General features: G+C 50.3%; 1 pseudogene; it reads left to right on the forward strand.

Annotated features, from left to right (window-relative positions):
- Positions 1 to 10,037: 10,037 nt before the first annotated feature.
- The window catches only part of LOC119321363, a 35,566-nt pseudogene continuing 23,946 nt past the window's right edge, over positions 10,038 to 21,657 (forward strand).

Genomic DNA, 21,657 nt, shown 5'->3' on the forward strand with positions numbered 1-21,657 from the left:
TCGAGAGATATGATGTCTCCGACAAGTTCTACAGTTGTAAGATGGAGGAGAACAGTTCTGTCAGTGAGCACATCCTGAAGATGTCTGGGTTGCACAACCGTATGACCCAGCTGAACATTAACCTCCCAGATGAGGCGGTCATTGACAGAATCCTCCAGTCGCTCCCACCAAGCTACAAGAGCTTTGTGATGAACTACAACATGCAGGGAATGGAAAAGACCATTCCTGAAGTGTTCTCGATGCTGAAGTCAGCAGAGGCTGAAATCAAGAAAGAACATCAAGTGTTGATGGTCAATAAGACCACTAAGTTCAAGAAGGGCAAGGGTAAGAAGAACTTCAAGAAGGACGGCAAAGATGTTGCCGCGCCTGGTAAGCCAGTTACCAGGAAGAAGTCAAAGAATGGACCCAAGCCTGAGACTGAGTGCTTTTATTGCAAGGGGAAGGGTCACTGGAAGCGGAACTGCCCCAAATACTTAGCAGATAAGAAGGCCGGCAACACCAAAGGTATATTTGATATACATGTGATTGATGTGTACCTTACCAGTACTCGTAGTAACTCCTGGGTATTTGATACCGGTGCCGTTGCTCATATTTGTAACTCACAGCAGGAGCTGCGGAATAAACGGAGACTGGCGAAGGACGAGGTGACGATGCGCGTCGGGAATGGTTCTAGAGTCGATGTGATCGCCGTCGGCACGCTGCCTCTACATTTACCTACGGGATTAGTTTTGAACCTTAATAATTGTTATTTAGTGCCAAGTTTGAGCATGAACATTGTATCTGGATCTCGTTTAATACGAGATGGCTACTCATTTAAGTCTGAGAATAATGGTTGTTCGATTTATATGAGAGATATGTTTTATGGTCATGCTCCGATGGTCAATGGTTTATTCTTAATGAATCTCGAGCGTAATATTACACATGTTCATAGTGTAGATGCCAAAATATTTAAAGTTGATAACGATAGTCCCACATACTTGTGGCACTGCCGCCTTGGTCACATTGGTGTCAAGCGCATGAAGAAGCTCCATGCCGATGGACTTTTAGAGTCTCTTGATTATGAATCGTTTGACACGTGCGAACCATGCCTCTTAGGCAAAATGACCAAGACTCCGTTCTCCGGAACAATGGAGCGAGCAACCAACTTGTTGGAAATCATACATACCGATGTGTGCGGTCCAATGAGCGTTGAGGCTCGCGGAGGATATCGTTATGTTCTTACCCTCACAGATGACTTGAGTAGATATGGGTATGTCTACTTAATGAAACACAAGTCTGAGACCTTTGAAAAGTTCAAGGAATTTCAGAATGAGGTGGAGAATCAACGTGACCAAAAGATAAAATTCTTACGATCAGATCGTGGAGGAGAATACTTAAGTCACGAATTTGGTACACACTTAAAGAAATGTGGAATCGTTTCACAGCTCACGCCGCCTGGAACACCTCAGCGAAACGGTGTGTCCGAACGTCGTAATCGCACTCTATTGGATATGGTGCGGTCTATGATGTCTCTTACCGATTTACCGCTATCATTTTGGGGATACGCTCTAGAGACAGCTACATTCACTTTAAATAGGGCACCGTCTAAATCCGTTGAGACGACACCGTATGAATTATGGTTTGGAAAGAAACCTAAGCTGTCGTTTCTAAAAGTTTGGGGATGCGAAGCTTATGTCAAGAAACTTCAACCTGAAAATCTCGAACCCAAGTCGGAAAAATGCGTATTCATAGGATACCCTAAGGAAACTATAGGGTATACCTTCTACTTAAGATCCGAAGGCAAGATCTTTGTTGCCAAGAACGGATGCTTTCTAGAAAAAGAGTTTCTCTCGAAAGAAGTAAGTGGGAGGAAAGTAGAACTCGATGAAGTACTACCTCTTGAGCGGGATAGTGACGCAGCACAGGAAACCGTTCCTGTGATGCCCACACCAACTGAAGAGGAAAACCATGATAATGATCAAAGTACTTCGGATCAAGTTACTGCTGAACTTCGTAGGTCCACAAGGACACGTTCCGCACCAGAATGGTACGTCAACCCTGTCCTGGAAATCATGTTGTTAGACAACAATGAACCTTCGAACTATGAAGAAGCAATGACGGGCCCGGATTCCAACAAATGGCTTGAAGCCATGAAATCCGAGATAGAATCCATGTATGAAAACAAAGTATGGACTTTGACAGACTTGCCCGATGATCGGCGAGCGATAGAAAACAAATGGATCTTTAAGAAGAAGACGGGCGCGGATGGTAATGTTACCATCTATAAAGCTCGACTTGTCGCTAAGGGTTATCGACAGGTTCAAGGGATTGACTACGACGAGACATTCTCTCCCGTAGCGAAGCTAAAGTCCGTCCGAATCGTGTTAGCAATTGCCGCATACTATGATTATGAGATATGGCAGATGGACGTCAAAACAGCATTCCTTAACGGGCATCTTAAGGAAGAACTGTATATGATGCAGCCGGAAGGTTTTGTCGATCCTCAGAACGCTAACAAAGTATGCAAGCTCCAGCGATCCATTTATGGACTGGTGCAAGCATCTCGGAGTTGGAACATTCGCTTTGATGAGATGATCAAAGCGTTTGGATTTATGCAGACTTATGGAGAAGCCTGCGTTTACAAGAAAGTGAGTGGGAGCTCTGTAGCATTTCTCATATTATATGTAGATGACATACTCCTGATGGGAAATAATATAGAATTTCTGGACAGCATTAAGGCCTACTTGAATAAGTGTTTTTCAATGAAGGACCTTGGAGAAGCTGCTTATATATTAGGCATCAAGATCTATAGAGATAGATCGAGACGCCTCATAGGTCTTTCACAAAGTACATATCTTGATAAGATTTTGAAGAGATTCAGAATGGATCAGTCCAAGAAGGGGTTCTTGCCTATGTTACAAGGTATGAGACTAAGCTCAGCTCAGTCACCGACCACGGCAAAAGATAAAGAAGAGATGAGTGTCATCCCCTATGCTTCAGCCATAGGATCTATTATGTATGCCATGCTGTGTACCAGACCCGATGTAAACCTTGCCGTAAGTTTGGTAGCAAGATACCAAAGTAATCCCGGCAAGGAACACTGGACAGCGGTCAAGAATATCCTGAAGTACCTGAAAAGGACAAAGGACATGTTTCTCGTTTATGGAGGAGACGAAGAGCTCGTCGTAAAGGGTTACGTCGACGCTAGCTTCGACTCAGATCCGGATGACTCTAAGTCACAAACCGGATACGTGTATATGTTGAATGGTGGAGCAGTAAGCTGGTGCAGCTGCAAGCAGAGCGTCGTGGCGGGATCTACGTGTGAAGCGGAGTACATGGCAGCCTCGGAGGCAGCACATGAAGCGATTTGGGTGAAGGAGTTCATCACCGACCTAGGAGTCGTACCCAATGCGTCGGGGCCGATCAAACTCTTCTGTGACAACACTGGAGCTATTGCCCTCGCAAAGGAGCCCAGGTTTCACAAGAAGACCAGGCACATCAAGCGTCGTTTCAACTCCATCCGTGAAAATGTTCAAGATGGAGACATAGAGATTTGCAAAGTGCACACGGATCTGAATGTCGCAGATCCGTTGACTAAACCTCTCTCGCGTGCAAAACATGATCAACACCAGAACTCTATGGGTGTTCGATTCATCACAATGTAACTAGATTAGTGACTCTAGTGCAAGTGGGAGACTGTTGGAAATATGCCCTAGAGGCAATAATAAAAGTATTATTATATTTCATTGTTCATGATAATTGTCTTTTATTCATGCTATAACTATATTATCCGGAAATCGTAATACACGTGTGAATACTTAGACCACTCAATGTCCCTGGTAAGCCTCTAGTTGACCAGCTCGTTGTGATCAACAGATAGTCATGGTTTCCTGACTATGGACATTGGATGTCGTTGATAACGGGATCACATCATTAGGAGAATGATGTGATGGACAAGACCCAATCCTAAGCATAGCATAAAAGATCGTGTAGTTCGTTTTGCTAGAGCTTTGCAAGTGTCAAGTATCTCTTCCTTCGACCATGAGATCGTGTAACTCCCGGATACCGTAAGAATGCCTTGGGTGTACCAAACGTCACAACGTAACTGGGTGACTATAAAGGTACATTACAGGTATCTCCGAAAGTAGCTGTTGGGTTGACACGGATCGAGACTGGGATTTGTCACTCCGTATGACGGAGAGGTATCTCTGGGCCCACTCGGTAATGCATCATCATATTGAGCTCAATGTGACCAAGGTGTTGGACACGGGATCATGCATTACGGTACGAGTAAAGTGACTTGCCGGTAATGAGACTGAACAAGGTATTGGGATACCGACGATCGAGTCTCGGGTAAGTAACGTACCGATTGACAAAGGGAATTGCATACAGGGTTTGATCGAATCCTCGACATAGTGGTTCATCCGATGACAACATCGAGGAGCATGTGGGAGCCGTCATGGGTATCCAGATCCCGCTGATGGTTATTGACTGAGAGAGTCTCGGTCATGTCTGCATGTCTCCCGAACCCGTAGGGTCTACACACTTAAGGTTCAGTTACGCTAGGGTTATAGGGATATGTATATGCAGTAACCCGAATGTTGTTCGGAGTCCCGGATGAGATCCCGGACGTCACGAGGAGTTCCGGAATGGTCCGGAGGTAAAGATTTATATATGGGAAGTCCTGTTTCGGGCATCGGGACAAGTTTCGGGGTTATCGGTATTGTACTGGGACCACCGGAAGGGTCCCAGGGGTCCACCGGGTGGGTCCACCTGTCCCGGGGGGCCACATGGGCTGTGTGGGGGTGCGCCTTGGCCTAATGGGCCAAGGGCACCAGCCCCACATAGGCCCATGCGCCTAGGGTTCAAGGGGGGCAAGAGTCCTAGGAGGGTAAGGCACCTCCTAGGTGCCTTGGGGGGAGGGAAAACCCCCCTTGGCCGCCGCACCCCCTAGGAGATTTGATCTCCTAGGGCCGGCCACCCCCCCTTGGCACCCCTATATATAGTGGGGGGAGAGGAGGGACTTCATACCTGAATGCCCTGGCCTTTGGTTGCCTTCTTCTCCCTCCCCAACACCTCCTCCACCTCCATAGTGCTTAGCGAAGCTCTGCCGGAGTACTGCAGCTCCACCAACACCACGCCGTCGTGCTGCTGCTGGTGCCATCTCCCTCAACCTCTCCTCCCTTCCTTGCTGGATCAAGAAGGAGGAGACGTGGCTGTTCCGTACGTGTGTTGAACGCGGAGGTGCCGTCCGTTCGGCGCAGGTCATCGGTGATTTGGATCACGTCGAGTACGACTACATCATCACCTTGCAAGCTTCCGCACGCGATCTACAAGTGGTATGTAGATGCAAACTCTCTCCCTAGACTCGTTGCTTAGATGAACTCATAGATGGATCTTGGTGAAACCGTAGGAAATTTTTTAATTTTCTGCAACGTTCCCCAACAGCAGTAGTGGCTTGATTTAGAATCCATTGCTAGATCAATAATCTTCACTGAAGTGGAAGATAGTTTGATTTGGCAATTTGGGTCGAAAGGGGTATATTCTTCTAGATCTCTGTATGTTGTCATTAACTTTAGAGGGGTGCGACCTATCTACACTCCTGCGGTGTGGGACTTCAAAATTCCACCCAGGATTCAGGGATTTCTTTGGCTCTTCTCTCAGAATAAAATTATGACCTGTGACAATCTGAGAAAAAGAGGTATTCCAAAGCCTCTGGAATGTATTCACTGTAAAGAGATGGAATCTGTTCATCATTTGTTTTTTGAGTGTGTGGTGGCTAGAGTAGTGTGGAAAGAGTTTGAGATAATTTGATAGAACTTTCCATTCCTTTATTAAGTTAGCTGCGTGCTGGCTTTGCAACAAGAAATTTGCTCATTTGAATATGGTCTCTTCTGCGATCCTTTGGGGATTGTGGAATACCAGAAATTCCATAGTGTTTAATAGATCTAAATGGATTTATGTCAAACAGGTATGGCAGAGGATAAGTTCATATCTAGGAGATTGGGTGCAGGGAGTTGCAGGAGGGGGCAGTGAAACTTTTCAGGGATCTCCTGTTGAGAAGACTGAGATCTCCGCTGGAACTGGAACCAGACTGAGATGCCGTGAAGCTGCAGAGCAACTCTCCTGGTCTAAAACCATCCTTGGGAAAGCACACGGGGGACGCGCTACCCTGGATCAAGTGAAAGAAAATCCAATGACGGCGGAGGAGATCCATGTGGTTTTCATCCCGATGAACTGATCAAAATATATGGCTGCTCTAGTCGGCTATCTCTTGGCGATTCTGTAGACTGTTGGTAGGAACTTTGTTCATGTCAGCCCTTGTGGCGTTGTTCTGATTACTGTTTTGAACCTGGTTTCATGCCAGAAGACTATGTATGCGTCTGTGGTTTCGTTTTTATGAAAAATGGAGCCGGGGGTTCCCCTTTGATCGAATAAATAAATAAATAGGCGTTTGAGTGTGTTTTTTTGCAAATTCGCCAAAAAAAAGGGACCTGGTCAACCAACCAACCCGCAACTGGTCGGACCAGACCAGCTCTTCCTCTACTCTCCCTCCCGTCCAGACATGGGAGCCTACTCCGCCGCCCCAGTTGTCGCGCCGTCGCAATTGTCCTCGCTGGCTTCATCGTCCCGCTCGCCATCACGCTGCTGGTGTTCCACATGCTACAGCCCACCCTCGCTGCCAACCTTCGCGGCTCGTCGCTCATCACCGAGCTCGCCGTCCGCCTCTCGCTCTCCTCCTTTCCCGTCATCTCCTACGCGCTCGCCGAGCTCGACCTCCTCAACTCTGAGCTTGGTCGCATCACGCTCACCGCTCCCTTATCACCGACGTCACCTCCTGGTCGAGCACGCACGTGAAGCCGTCGCCGGAGGCGTGGGACCTGAGCGCGCCCTGGACCAGGTCCGTCGGGTACCGCCCAGATCCCGTGCGCCTACCCGTTGTACACCGCGACGTGGTCGGCCCCGACGGTGAGGTCCAGGAGTGGGGCGGGGCCCTGTACACCCGCCTGAGCTAACCCAGCAGGGTCGGCGGCCAACAGATGGCGGAGCTCCCCGCGACGACGAGCGTGGTGGCGGAGACGACCGCGGGTGCAAGCAGCAGCGTGTTCCCGCGGTCCGCGGGGCTCTGCGCGAGCGTGCGCAGGCGGCAGCTTGATCTTCAGGCGGCAGCTCTCCCGTGTCATTCGTGTCGGTGCCATGGCGAGCCCCTACGGCTTGCGGAACGGTCACGGGCGTGTGGCATCTTCCGGCGCCAGCTCTCCTGCGCCATGACGTTGCAGTGCAGCATGCCATCGTCTTCAACTTCAAGGAACGAGGATTTTGAAATGAGCGCTCTCGCTCACACGTCGTGGCTCGCCCCCTCCACCTACCACCGTAGCCACCAGATCCGGCGAATCCCGCCGCCGACAGCCTCGCCCCGCCTCCCCTCCGCCCTCCCCGCCACCCTTCCCGCCCTCCCGGCAGCCGCCCTACGCGTGGCGTGGAATCCCCCTGTCCTCCCCGTCAGGCGTGATGGGCGAGGAAGGAAGGAGAGTGAGATACGATGGGGCGGAGATGGCGGAGGAGATGCATCAGGCACGCTTGCGGAGGATGATGAGGAGGCCGACTCGCGGCGACTCGGTGGTCAAGCTGGTTACAAGGGTGTGGAAGCAACAGAGGAGGAAATGAGGAGGATGATGCCATCGGCGTCATTGGAGCCGGTGGAGGTGATAGCCTAGGCGCGGGCGGAGGCAAGCTCGCCCTCGCCAACAAGCAGGGCCAAATGGCGGGCGTTCTGGTCCTTGCAACCCCCGCGGCCATGATTAGGCGTCCTGATGGCGCAAAGGAGGATGGCCTCCATCAGGAATGCTCGGATCTCGACACTCCACTTAGGCGAGCTGCGGACTCCGGGACTGGGAAGTCGAAGGGCATCATTGGAGCTCGCTGGAGGGAGTGCCGTGGCGGATTCTAGAAGGGCGCCTTGCTGGAGCAGAATTTGGTCACCACGGTAGGTGAGATCCCCTGTTTCGCTGTGGATAAGCTTGCGCATGCCCCACAAATCAGAGAGGGTGGAGGCAGAGAGAGAGGTGTGGCTTCAAGACCGACCCAATGCGCTGAGCTAGAGCAGCCACGTGAGGAGGAATAGGACACCATCAAAGCGTACCACGGGCAGCTGGGGGGGGTGTGGATTGATTCCAAACACTAAAGCCCCCTCCGTCCTGGTCTGGATCGAGAAATCCCACCTCCTCAGCCGCAATTTCACCGTTGCATACTGCCACCCGCCGAAGATCCAGTCCGCCACCACCCACCAGTGAAACAGTTCATCATCTCAGAAAGTGCGTGGGAGGGAGATCTACCCAATTTCTCTGACATAGTAGAGATGGCCGAGGCTCAGGGCCGGGGTTGGAGCCGCGGAAAGCATGATGCAGCTAGGATCCGGAGAGGTGTTGATAGCCACCAGAGTCAGATCCAGCCCGACCAGAACCAGAGAGGGGATTTTGGTCAAAATCAGTGTCCGCAGCAATTTGATCCACGGTTTGGGCGACCACAGCAACAAATCCCCTTCGGTTTTGGTCTGCAAGGTCCTCCACCCCCATGGTTCCCTGGCCCCTTCCTGCAGCCGCCTATGATGAATCAATGGGGGGTGCCTAGGAACTGGGGGCAGGTCCAGATGCATGGAATGGTTGGAGGGCAACAAGCACAACAGGCTCAAGGCCAACAATTCCAAGGGCCATCTACAAATCAGATGCAGAACTAGGGCCATCAAGGACAGCAGATTGCAGGACAGAAAAGTAGTGAAGCTAACAAAGGGAATAGCAGCTATCCTTAGCAGGAGAAGAAGAACAAGCCACAGAACAAGGGCAAGATTGCTAGCAAGGCCAAAGATGCAGAAGCTGAGTATAGTGATGTTACCTGCTATACCTGTGGGGAGCCTGGGCATCACAAGGCTCAGTGCCCCAATCCCCCCTCTTGCTTTATTTGCAAAATGGTGACACACAAGGTTGATGAATGCCCAGTTAGAAAGAAACCAAGGAACAATGCCAATTATGTTGGGAGTGCAGCATCAGGCCTGGGATTCTTTAAAGTGGATGCCCCTGATGTAAATGAGCAGCATGTTGGAAATAGGAGGAATGTTGGTATAGTTTATGTTGAAGCTGGACAGGTTACCAAAGAGGAGCTAGCACACAGCTTCTCTGCAATCTACAAGACCAACTGGCCATGGCACATTAGGATGCTTGACAACTGGACCTTCCTAGTTAAGTTTCCACCACATATCCCAGTTACCGCAGAGGCTGGATACCCCAACTTTGGGCTGCCTGGATGAAGGAGTGCCAGTCAATGTGGAGGAGTGGAAAGGAGAGATGGAATTCCATGCAGAACTACAAACTGTGTGGCTCCACCTGAGAGGAGTTGCACCTAGCTGGGGTGAGTGGTCAGTACTAGAGCAGTTTGCCTCAGTCCTAGGTGAACTAGTGGATGTTGATTGGCAAGGGAACTTCAAATCCTTCTTTGAGGTGGTGAGAATCAAGATCAGATGTAACGACTTCACCAAAATCCTTTCTGAGAGAATTTTTGGGATAGGAGATAAATTGTACAAGATCAAGATTGTAGTAGAACCACCAGTGGAGGAGGGAGAGGATGAAGACCTGCTGGATGATGATAACAACAACAATAAAACAAAAGAAGCTCAGGGCAACACCAATAATGGGAGTGGAGTTGGAGGCTCCAATTCAGCTCCTAAAACCCCTTCCAACTCAAACAAAGGAAGCAGTGTCAACTCAGATGCTTCACAACAAGTTAGGCAAAATGTGTTAAGTTATCTACACCAGCTGCAAGATCCTATCTCTTTAGATGAGAGCTTCAAACTGCTGCAAGACATGGAAGGTGGGGAATATGAGGAGGAATACATCATCTTCATGCTTGATGATCAAACCAGTGTGATGCAAGAAGATGAGGATCAAGATGAAGTGGTCTTCAGTCCAAGCCTTCCAGCAGGGCCAAAATAGGCCCCTCCTCAGACATGGGGCCCTGTTCAGGCACAAAGGAGAAGCACCGGGGTGGATGTTGGAGACAGGACAATGCTGGAAATAGCTATGGAATCCAAAAAAGTGCAAAATCTTGAAGAGCCTAAAGGAAACTTCAAAGGTACTATTAAAACCAATCCTTTTGATAATTTTAATGACTCAGTATTCATTTCTGTAGCTAAGAAAGTGGGCATAGAGATTGTTGAACCAAAAACTTCCTATGCTAGCATAGTAACCAAGCACCATCCTGCTCAAGAGCCCGAGGGGCTCAAGCAAGGAGAAAATGGAATGGTGAACAACACTAGTAAGGAAAATGGTATGAATGTAGATCAGGACATGGACAGACCTGCAGGGTTGGAATGTCCAGATAGTATAATTGAGTCTCCTAGTACACCTGTGGGGTTGAAAGGGGTCTTCTCTAGTATAGAAGATCAGAGTGAGATCTGGACCAAAATCTCTAAACATGGGCGGGGCAAGCACCCCATGAAAGTCCTTTTTAGATGAACTGTCTTTTCTGGAATGTTAGAGGGATCACTAAGCTTGGAAAAAACCCATGTATAGTTGATACTCTCAATAAAACAAATGCTAGCATAGTTTCTTTTCAAGAAACTAAGAAAGAAGAGCTCTCTACTTCATTCCTGAAATCTATTAGTGGTAGTAAAAACTTCCAGTGGCACCACCTCCCTGCTGTGGGACCAGCAGGAGGTGTGTTAGTTGGAGTAGATGTAGACATATTTGATATCCTGTAATGGAGCTCCCTCAATTTTTCAGTATCTTGTAATCTTAAAGTTAAAACTAGTGATGTCTGCATTAGAGTAGTGGCTGTATATGGTTCCCCATATGATGAGGGAAAAGATGACTTTATCTCAGAGTTGCATAGCTTATTTGTAGATGACCATCTTCCCACTCTAATAGGGGGGGACTTTAATTTGGTTAGATACCAGCAAGACAAAAACAATGGTAATATAAACCACCATTGGGCTGACAAGTTTAATGCTTGGGTAGAAATTTGGAGCTTATTAGAGATTAGGATGTCAGGTAGGAAAATCACCTGGGCTAATAACCAGGGGGATCCTGTCATGTCTACTATTTATAGGATCTTTTGTACCACAGAACTAGATGCTATTTTTTCCTTGAGTACATCCCAAGCTCTCCCTAGAACAGGTAGTGATCATACCCCTTTGCTCTGGGATTCAGGCATGGGAAGCTCACCTAGAGCATCTAGCTATAAGTTTGAAAAATGGTGGCTCTTACACCAAGATTTTAAAGAGCTAGCTACAAAAAACTGGGCTGCTCCAGTTAAGATGACTAAACCTATAGATGTGTGGCAGGAAAAGGAAAGAAGGTTTAGAAGATTTTCTAGAGGCTGGAGTAAAAACTTAGAGGCTAGTATTAGAAAGAAGAAGAATGAGCTTACTACAGAATTTGATATGTTAGACATCAGATCTAAAACTGCACATCTGTCTAATGTGGAGAATGACAGGATGCAAAACATCCTTAAGGAACTTCATGCCATTTGGCTGAAAGAAGAAACAAAGGCTAGATAGAGATCCAGAGATAAACAAATCCTGGAGGGAGATAGGAACACTAAATACTTTAATGTTGTAGCTAATCAGAGGAGAAGGAAGACCCTGATTCATGCTCTAGATGGCCTAGATGGCACCACAACTGACATCAATGACATGTTGAAAATAGCTGCCGATTTCTATAAAGAATTGTTTAAAAAAGAGATAGACACGGCTTCACTCTAAGTCAGGATTTCTTCTCCCCAGATGAGAAAATCTCTGATGACAAAAATGAAGCTCTCCAAGCCCCATGAGGGAGTCCTGGATTAGGGGGTGTCCGGATGGCCGGACTATGACCTTTGGCCGGACTCCCGGACTATGAAGATACAAGATTGAAGACTTCGTCCCGTGTCCGGATCGGGACTTTCCTTGGCGTGGAAGGCAAGCTTGGCGATACGATATGAAGATATCCTCCTATTGTAACCGACTCTGTGTAACCCTAGCCCTCTCCGGTGTCTATATAAACCGGAGAGATTTAGTCTGTAGGATGAACAATAATCATACCATAGGCTAGCTTCTAGGGTTTAGCCTCTCTGATATCGTGGTAGATCAACTCTTGTACTACCCATATCATCAATATTAATCAAGCAGGAGTAGGGTTTTACCTCCATCGAGAGGGCCCGAACATGGGTAAAAACATCGTGTCCCTTGTCTCCTGTTACCATCCGCCTAGCACACAGTTCGGGACCCCCTACCCGAGATCCGCCGGTTTTGACACCGACATTGGTGCTTTCATTGAGAGTTACTCTATGTCGTCACCTTTAGGCCCGATGGCTTCTTTGATCGTCAACCACGACGCGGTTCAGGGTGAGACTTTTCTCCCCGGACAGATCTTCGTATTCGACGGCTTCGCACTGCGGGCCAACTCGCTTGGCCATCTGGAGCAGATTGGAAGCTACGCCCCTGGCCATCAGGTCAGGGTTGGAAGCTTAAACTACACGGCCGACATCCGCGGGGACTTGATCTTCGATGGATTCGAGCCATGGCCGAGCGTGCCACACTGTCTTGATGGGCATGATCTAGCTCTGCCGCCGGACAGCGCCCAGAGTGCCGCTCAGGTGTCCGCTCCGACCATTAGCTCGGAGCCGACTGCGCTAGTCAGGGACGAACGGCTGGACGCCGCCCTAGGAGCCACAATCTCTATGGCGATAGAGCCGAATACCAGCCTAGTCCTTTGCAGGGCCCATGACTCCGAGGTGCCGGACTCCGTTCCGGACTCCGAATATTCCGCACCCCTTCCGAATGAACCCGATTGGGCTCCGATCATGGAGTTCACCGCCGCGGACGTCTTTCAGCACTCGCCCTTTGGCGATATCTTTGATTCACTAAAGTCTCTCTCTTTGTCAGGAGAGCCCTGGTCGGACTATGGTCAGCAGGGTTTGGATGCGGACGACGAGGAAATTTGAAACCCACCCACCACCCACTTTGTAGCCACTGTCGATGATATAACCGACATGCTCGACTTCGAGTCCGAAGACATCGATGGTATGGACGCCGATGAAGGAGACAACCAAGAACCAGCACCTATAGGGCACTGGAAGGCCACCTCGTCATACGACATATACATGGTGGACACCCCCAAAGCAGGGGATGGTGATGAAAAAGCAGAGGATGACCCCTCCAAGAAGCAACCCAAGCGCCGACGTCAACGGTACCGCTCTAAATCCCGCCAAAGCAAGAACGGTGAATCCGGCACCGGAGACGTCAACACCCCGAACAGTGACGAAAATAACCCCCTCCAGCAGGATTCAGCATGGGAGGACGAAGGAGCCAGCCCTCATGAGAGAGCGGCAGACAAAGAGGTCGAGGACGACAATTATATGCCTCCCTTCGAAGACGAGGCAAGCCTCAGCGACGATGAATTCGTCATGCCAGAGGATCCCGTCGAACAAGAGCGTTTCAAACGCAGGCTTATGGCCACGGCAAGCAACCTCAAGAAAAAACAGCAGCAGCTTAGAGCTGACCAAGACCTGCTAGCCGACAGATGGACCGAAGTCCTGGCGGCCGAAGAGTATAAACTCGAAACGCCCCTCCAAGAGTTACCCAAAGCGCAGGCTGCTACCCCAACTAGAGGAGGAAGCAAATAAACCTACATCACCAGCGTATGACGCGCCTGATCGGCCACCCCGTGGCCGCGACAGAGAGGCCTTTCGGCCCTCAATCCAAGCCGCACCCCAGCACCGCTCTAAAAATACCAGAGCTCGGGGAAACGCAACAGACCTGCGAGACATATTGGAGGATAAGGCAAGGCAAACAAGATCGATCTACGGATCGCGTGCGCACCCCACATCCTTGGACGATAACCGTCACGCCGGATATGATAAATACGGTCAGGCCGAATACAACAGACAAAGCTCATCCGAGCTACGTCGCGACATAGCCCAGTACAGGGGCGCCGCACACCCACTGTGCTTCACAAACGAAGTAATGGATCATCAAATCCCCGAGGGTTTTAAACCCGTAAACATCGAATCATACGATGGCACAATTGATCCCGCGGTATGGATCGAGGAGTATCTCCTTCATATCCACATGGCCCGTGGTGATGATCTACACGCCATCAAATACCTCCCGCTTAAACTTAAAGGACCAGCTCGACATTGGCTTAACAGCCTGTCAGCAGAGTCAATTAGTTGCTGGGAGGACCCGGAATCCGCATTCCTCGATAACTTCTAGGGAACTTATGTGCGACCACTAGACGCCGACGACCTAAGCCACATAATCCAGCAGCCAGAGGAATCGGCCAGACAATTCTGGACACGGTTCCTAACCAAGAAAAATCAAATAGTCGACTGTCCAGACGTCGAGGCCCTTGCAGCCTTCAGGCACAACATCTGAGACGAATGGCTTGCCCGGCACTTAGGACAGGAAAATCCGAAATCTATGGCAGCCCTCACGACACTCATGACCCGCTTCTGCGCGGGCGAAGACAGCTGGCTAGCTCGTAGCAATAACATAACCAAGAGCCCTGGCAATTCGGACACCAAGGACAACAATGACAGGTCACGTCGCAACAAGCACAAGCACCGCATTAATGACGACAATACCGAGGATATGGCAGTCAATGCCGGATTCATAGGCTCTAAACCCGGTCAGCGGAAGAAGCCATTCAAAAGAAACCCTTCGGTCCCATCCAGTTTAGACCGGATACTCGATCTCTCATGCCAGATACACGGCACCCCCGAACAACCAGCCAACCACACCAACAGGGATTGTTGGGTGTTCAAGCAGGCAGGCAAGTTAAGTGCCGAAACCAGAGACAAGGGGCTGCGTAGCGATGACGAGGAGGAGCCCCGGCCGCCGAACAACAGAGGACAGAAGGGCTTCCCCCCGCAAGTGCGGACGGTGAACATGATATACGCAACCCACATCCCCAAAAGGGAGCGGAAGCGTGCCCTCATGGACGTCTATGCGTTGGAGCCAGTCGCCCCAAAGTTCAACCCATGGTCCTCCTGCCCGATCACTTTTGATCGAAGGGACCACCCCACTAGCATCAGTCACGGCGGATTCGCCGCGTTGGTCCTAGACCCAATCATTGACGGATTTCACCTCACTAGAGTCCTCATGGACGGCGGCAGCAGCCTGAACCTGCTTTATCAGGATACAGTGCAAAAAATGGGTATAGAGCCGTCAAGGATTAAACCCACAAAGACAACCTTTAAAGGCGTCATACCAGGTGTAGAAGCTAGCTGTACAGGCTCGGTTACACTCGAAGTGGTCTTCGGATCCCCGGATAATTTCCGAAGCGACGAGTTAATCTTTGACATAGTCCCATTCCGCAGTGGCCATCACGCCCTTCTCGGACGAACCGCATTTGCAAAATTTAATGCAGTGCCGCACTACACATATCTCAAGCTCAAGATGTTAGGTCCTCGCGGATTCATTACGGTAAATGGAAACACTGAACGCTCTCTCCGAACGGAGGAGCACACAGCGGCCCTGGCGGCGGAAGTGCAGAGCAGCCTCTCAAGGCAACTCCCCAATCCGGGTGTTAAACGTTCGGACAACGTCAAGCGCGCCCGAAGCAACCTCCAACAAAGTTGGCTGGCACGTTCCGAGCAAGCATAGCAGTGCGGCCCCAACCCCAGCCCTCGCCAGATGGTGCTATCGGTACCACACGTACATAACTACGCTTTGAAAATACCATGGGCATAAGGGGAGGGGCACAACTACGGCACGCCCAGAATGCGGCTCAACCACACTTAGGGGCTCCCTACTCTGCCGTTTCCTTTTCTTTTCATATACTTTCAGGACCCAACTATTTGGAAGGCCTGTCCGGCAATACACTCGCCGAACACACGATGCAACAGCCAGGGAGAGAACAAGCCGCGTCGAATGTCCAGGTGGTCTCTATAACGAGCTAAATACCCGTTTTACTTAAATTCACGCAACTTGCCCCTGGAGGGGGACATGTCAAATAATCCCATCCCTTGCTTATCGCACTATTTGTATCGTTCTGCTTTCATAGCAGCTCTTTTTAATAAACAATACATAGCTCTTATCTATTGTTGTATTCATCTATTTTTATACAAATATGTTCAGTCATGACATTATGCAACCGTACACTTCGGTACGGCCAATACACCAGGGGCTTAAGCACCCCATAATATGGTGTGAGAAGACCGAACACTCTCATGAGTGCGGCACCCCAAACTTATAGCACTATATGCATCGGCTCCGAGTCATGTCTTGGGTCAATAGTTGGGTTTGCCCGGCTCCCATGTTTTGGTACCTTACATTCCGCACTGTTGGCTAAGGTAGCACTGGGAGAACTACTGCGATTGTGTCCCAGTTGAGCTGGGTTAACACCTCAGTAGAGAAAGCTAAAACTGACCGTCATGATAGTGCGAGAGACCGGTCGCTGTTCGCGAGGTTTTTCGAGTGCCTAAAGACTTATGCCGCTTCAAGCGAGGAGCCGGATTCATCTGGCCTAGGCGTGGATAGCGCCCCAAACTCGGTCTTCCGAATACTACGGGCTTCGCCAAAATTTAAAATTATAGAATTCTATGGCTAAGTGAGAGTGATAAAGCATTATAAGTCCGATGGCCTTGTTCGTTGTGCTGAGCGCCTCCGTAGATGGACCCAAGAATGGGAACAAGAGCGCTCAGGTTTATCCCGAACACCCCAACACTCGTGGCACGGGGGTAGAAGCTAACGACTTGCATCTCTCAGATTTAATAAACGGCCGCATAGAAGGTAATATTTTAAATTAAGAAGCGTTGCTCAGCGCATATGAACAAAGTTTTCAATGCACAGGATAACAAATGCGAGTCTACTAAAAAATTACATATTTGGAGCACTCATCCGCTATAAGGCGGGCACCCTTCAGGACGCCCTTATAATACATCTCGGGCGTGCGATACTCCTTGCCCGGCGGTGGCGTGTCCATCAAAAGCTTCTCCGCGTCCAGCTTGCCCCAGTGCACTTTAGCACGGGCAAGGGCCCGACGGGCACCTTCAATACAGACGGAGCGCTTGATGACTTCAATCCATGGACACACGTTCACCAGCCGCCGCACCAGACCAAAGTAGCTCCCAGGCATGGCCTCTCCAGGCCACAGCCAAACTATTAGGCCCTTCATGGCCTGTTCGGCCACCTTGTGGAGCTCGACCAGCTGCTTCAGCTGGTCGCTCAGGGGCACCGGATGTTCGGCCTCAGCATACTGACACCAGAACACCTTTTCCGTCAAGCTCCCCTCCTCGGCTCGGTAGAACGCGGCAGCATCAGACACACTACTTGGCAGATCGACGAACGCTCCTGGAGAGCTCCGGATCCGGGTAAGTAACAGATAATTTACTTTTATATTCTTGCTTTGCATAAAGAATGCCTTACCCGCCGCTATCTTCTTCATCGCCTCGATCTCCTGGAGGGCCTTCTGGGCTTCAGCCTTAGCGGTTTTGGCACTCTCAAGAGCCAAGGCGAGCTCGGACTCTTGAGTCTTTGAGTCACGCTCCAAACTCTCGTGTTTTTCCACGAGAGCCTGGAGCTCTTGCTGCACCTCTGCCACCCGCGCCTCCTGCTTCTCTCACTCCGTGCGCTCCAAGGCCGCACTATTTTTGGCCTTGGAGACCGCCTCCTTCAGGGTCGCCACCTCGGTCGTGCCCCCTACAACATTTACGTTGGTCCTGTCACTATTTGCAACCAAGTATTTCTATATACATTTACATGCGGTACTACATACCCTCCTTGTCCTCGACCTGCTTCTTGGCACGGCCGAGCTTGTTCTCGGACCGATCGAGGCTCTCCTTCAATGCATTGACCTCCGCAGTCAGTGCGGCAGAGGTCAGCAGCGCAGCCTGCATTCCCATATTGACACATTTATGTTAGACTCATGCGTATATCTTTTTAGATCCTCAGTTCGGCTTTTCTTTCCGAACACCGAGCCGAGCATCAGGGGCTACTGTCTATGCGGTAAACATTTTTATATGTTTCGAACGCATACCTCAAAGACTGTTAACAGACTTGTACAGGCTTCTGTCAGCCCGCTCTTTGCGGACTGAACCTTTTGAATCACTGCACTCATAACAGTGCGGTGTTCCTCATCGATGGAGGCGCCGTTAAGCACCTCCTGCAAATTGTCCGGCGCCTCCGGGTGGACGGAGGTCGCCGGCGTCGTAGGCTTGCCCTTCTTATGAAGGCGCCGCCTGTCGGACTCTGGAACCGTTAATGGTTCCGGAGCAGTGTCCGGCCCGGGGCCGGACTTAGATCCCTCTGGGGCTTTACCCCCTTTGAGCCTGGAGTCCGGGAGGTCGCCTTGAGGCGCCTCCAGGACCACCTCCTCCTGGTTCGGTCCCCTTTGGGACCCCACCTCGGCGTCGTCCGCAGGGAGAGGGGAGGAGGCCGTTAGAAGTGAAGTGTTGTTCACATCCGACGAATTCAGGGAGCCGCTCGACGAATCGCCGAGCTGAGCTCTGGGCGGACTGCATAATTAAATTCGGCGTTAGAAATTATCGAATACTAGAGGAGCGCCGTAAGTCGTTCGGGTAACCGGACACTTACGATTTTGCCAGGGGCTTGACCCTGGATGGCCATTCCTCCCCGCCGTCTTCGGCATCGGAGGCGTAGTCCGGCAGAAGGGTCTTCCCATTCTTGGACCCTCCGGCCTCCCCAGTTGGGGCGGCCTTCCTTTTCTTTCCTCCCCCCCGTCGGAGGGGGAGAGGCTTCTTCTTCCCCCTCCTCGTCTTCAGAGGCGGAGGGCGCTTCGGGGTTGTCGGGCGATGAATCCGACACCACCAAGCACCGGGAGCTCTTTCGAGTCCCCGTGGTCTTCTTCTTGGCCTTCTTCTCCGGCACCACGTGAGGTCCCGGAACCAGCAGCTTGGTTAGACGAGCATCCGCTGGGTCTTCGGGCAAAGGAGCCGGACAGTTGACCTGCCCGGACTTCTTCAGCCAGTCCTGTCAAAGGTGAGGGAGTTTAGATCCCGCATAGAGTCAAATTATGTGAAACAAAATACCCCAAAATGGGAAAATTAAGCTCACCGTGCTGGCTTGGCGCTTGGCGCAAAATCCGCGATCCTCGGTGACGGGAGGGGAGACCTCGGAGCTCTTGAATAGCACCTTCCAAGCATCCTCGTGCTTTGTGTCGAAGAGCCAGGACAAAGTCTGGTGCTGGGCCGGGTCGAACTCCCACAAATTGAAAGCCCGTCGTTGACACGGGAGAATCCGGCGGAAGAGCATGACTTGGACCACGGTGACAAGTTTAACCTTCCTGCCGATCAGGTCCTTGATGCAGGTTTGAAGTCCGGTCACTTCTGCCGAATTACCCCATGATAGGCCCGTCTCTTTCCAAGATGTGAGCCGCGTGGGGATGCCAGATTGGAATTCGGGGGCCGCTGCCCATTCAGGGTCACGCGGCTCGGTGATATAGAACCACCCCGATTGCCACCCTTTGATGGTCTCTACGAAGGCGCCCTCGAGCCATGTAACATTGGCTATCTTGCCCACCATGGCGCCTCCGCACTCCGCTTGGCGTCCGCCCACGACCTTCGGCTTGACGCTGAAAATCTTCAGCCATAGGCCAAAGTGGGGCTGGATGCGGAGGAAGGCCTCGCACACGACGATAAACGCCGAGATGTTGAGGATGAAGTTCGGGGCCAGATCATGGAAGTCCAGGCCGTAGTAGAACATGAGCACCCGGACGAACGGGTGAAGAGGAAAGCCCAGTCCGCGGAGGAAATGGGGAAGAAATACAACCCTCTCATGGGGCCTAGGGGTGGGGATGAGTTGCCCCTCATCTGGAAGCCGGTGCGCGATGTCGTCAGACAAGTATCCGGCCTTCCTCAACTTTTTGATTTGCCCCTTCGTGACGGAGGAGGCCATCCATCTACCTCCCGCTCCGGACATGATTGGAGAAGGTTGAGGTGGGAAGTGCGGGCTTGGGTGTTGGAGCTCGAGTGCGCAGGGACGGATAGGCAAAGGAGGAAGAAGGCGTAAATGGAAAGGGTAGAAACTTATCCCCTTATATGGGTGGCCGAAACTACGAGGCCCCACCGGCCTAATAAAACTCGCTTATCCCCCAAGCGCCACAGTTAATGGTGCGGTTGGGTTACCCATGCCAGTATTGATGAGAATCCTGGAATAAGGGGACACGATCTCTGCTTCGACAAGACGTGCCCAGGAAACCGCCTCGCTAAACACGCTGAGGTGGAACAGTAAAACGATTCGAATAAATGCTTGACCGTGGCATGATGACACACTGCAGAATACGTCAGCAGATTAGATTTGTGCAGAAATTATTCTCTCTACGGTGGTATGTGTAACTTATTTTTGCAGAGCCGGACACTATCCTTGTGTTCAACATCTTCTATGAAGTATTCGGAGGAGGAACCCGCCTTGCAATGCCGAAGACAATTTGTGCGCCGGACTCGTCGTCATTGAAGCCTGGTTCAGGGTCTACTGAGGGAGTCCTGGATTAGGGGGTGTCCGGATGGCCGGACTATGACCTTTGGCCGGACTCCCGGACTATGAAGATACAAGATTGAAGACTTTGTCCCGTGTCCGGATAGGGACTTTCCTTGGCGTGGAAGGCAAGCTTGGCGATACGATATGAAGATCTCCTACCATTGTAACCGACTCTGTGTAACCCTAGCCCTCTCCAGTGTCTATATTAACCGGAGAGTTTTAGTCCGTAGGACGAACAACAATCATACCATAGGCTAGCTTCTAGGGTTTAGCCTCTCTGATCTCATGGTAGATCAACTCTTGTACTACCCATATCATCAATATTAATCAAGCAGGAGTAGGGTTTTACCTCCACCGAGAGGGCCCGAACCTGGGTAAAAACATCGTGTCCCTTGTCTCCTGTTACCATCCGCCTAGACGCACAGTTTGGGACCCCCTACCCGAGATCCGCCGGTTTTGACACCGACAGCCCATTTACTGAGGAAGAGGTGAGAGAGGCCATATTTGGTTCCTACTCTGATGGGGCTCCTGGACCAGATGGCCTCTCTTTCATATTCCTCCAGGAATTCTGGGAGGTCATTAAAAATGATGTAATGACAATGTTTAAGGATTTTCACTCTGGTAATTTATACATTTACAGCCTCAACTTTTCCATGATCACTCTTATTCCAAAAGAGGAAGATGCCACCAATATGAAAAAGTTTAGGCCAAGTAGCCTGTTGAATTGCATCTTTAAGGTCTTCACCAAAGTACTAACCAATAGGCTTGATGTTATTATGAATTTCCTGACTTTTAACAATCAGTCGGCCTTCATAAAAGGGAGATTCATTCTGGAAAGTGTGGTGACAGCCCATGAGGCCTTGCACTCCACTTACCACTCTGATAACCCAGGTCTGGTGCTTAAATTATATTATGAGAAGGCATTTGACAAGGTTAATTTAGACTTCTTGATGGAAATTCTACATAAGAGGAACTTTGGTCCTGTTTGGATCAATTGGATCCATCAGATCACTCATATGGGGTCTGTAGGTGTTAAAGTGAATGGAGTGGAGAGCAATTTCTTTGTAACTAACAAAGGATTAAGGCAAGGGGACCCTGCTTCACCCTTGGTCTTCAATCTTGTTGTAGATGTCTTGACAAGAATGCTTGCTAAAGCATCCTCCCATAGTTTGATTAGAGGGCTAGGTTCTGATCTCATTCTACGGGGG

The sequence above is a fragment of the Triticum dicoccoides genome, chromosome 6B (assembly GCF_002162155.2).
Source record: "Triticum dicoccoides isolate Atlit2015 ecotype Zavitan chromosome 6B, WEW_v2.0, whole genome shotgun sequence".
Classification (NCBI taxonomy): domain Eukaryota; kingdom Viridiplantae; phylum Streptophyta; class Magnoliopsida; order Poales; family Poaceae; genus Triticum; species Triticum dicoccoides.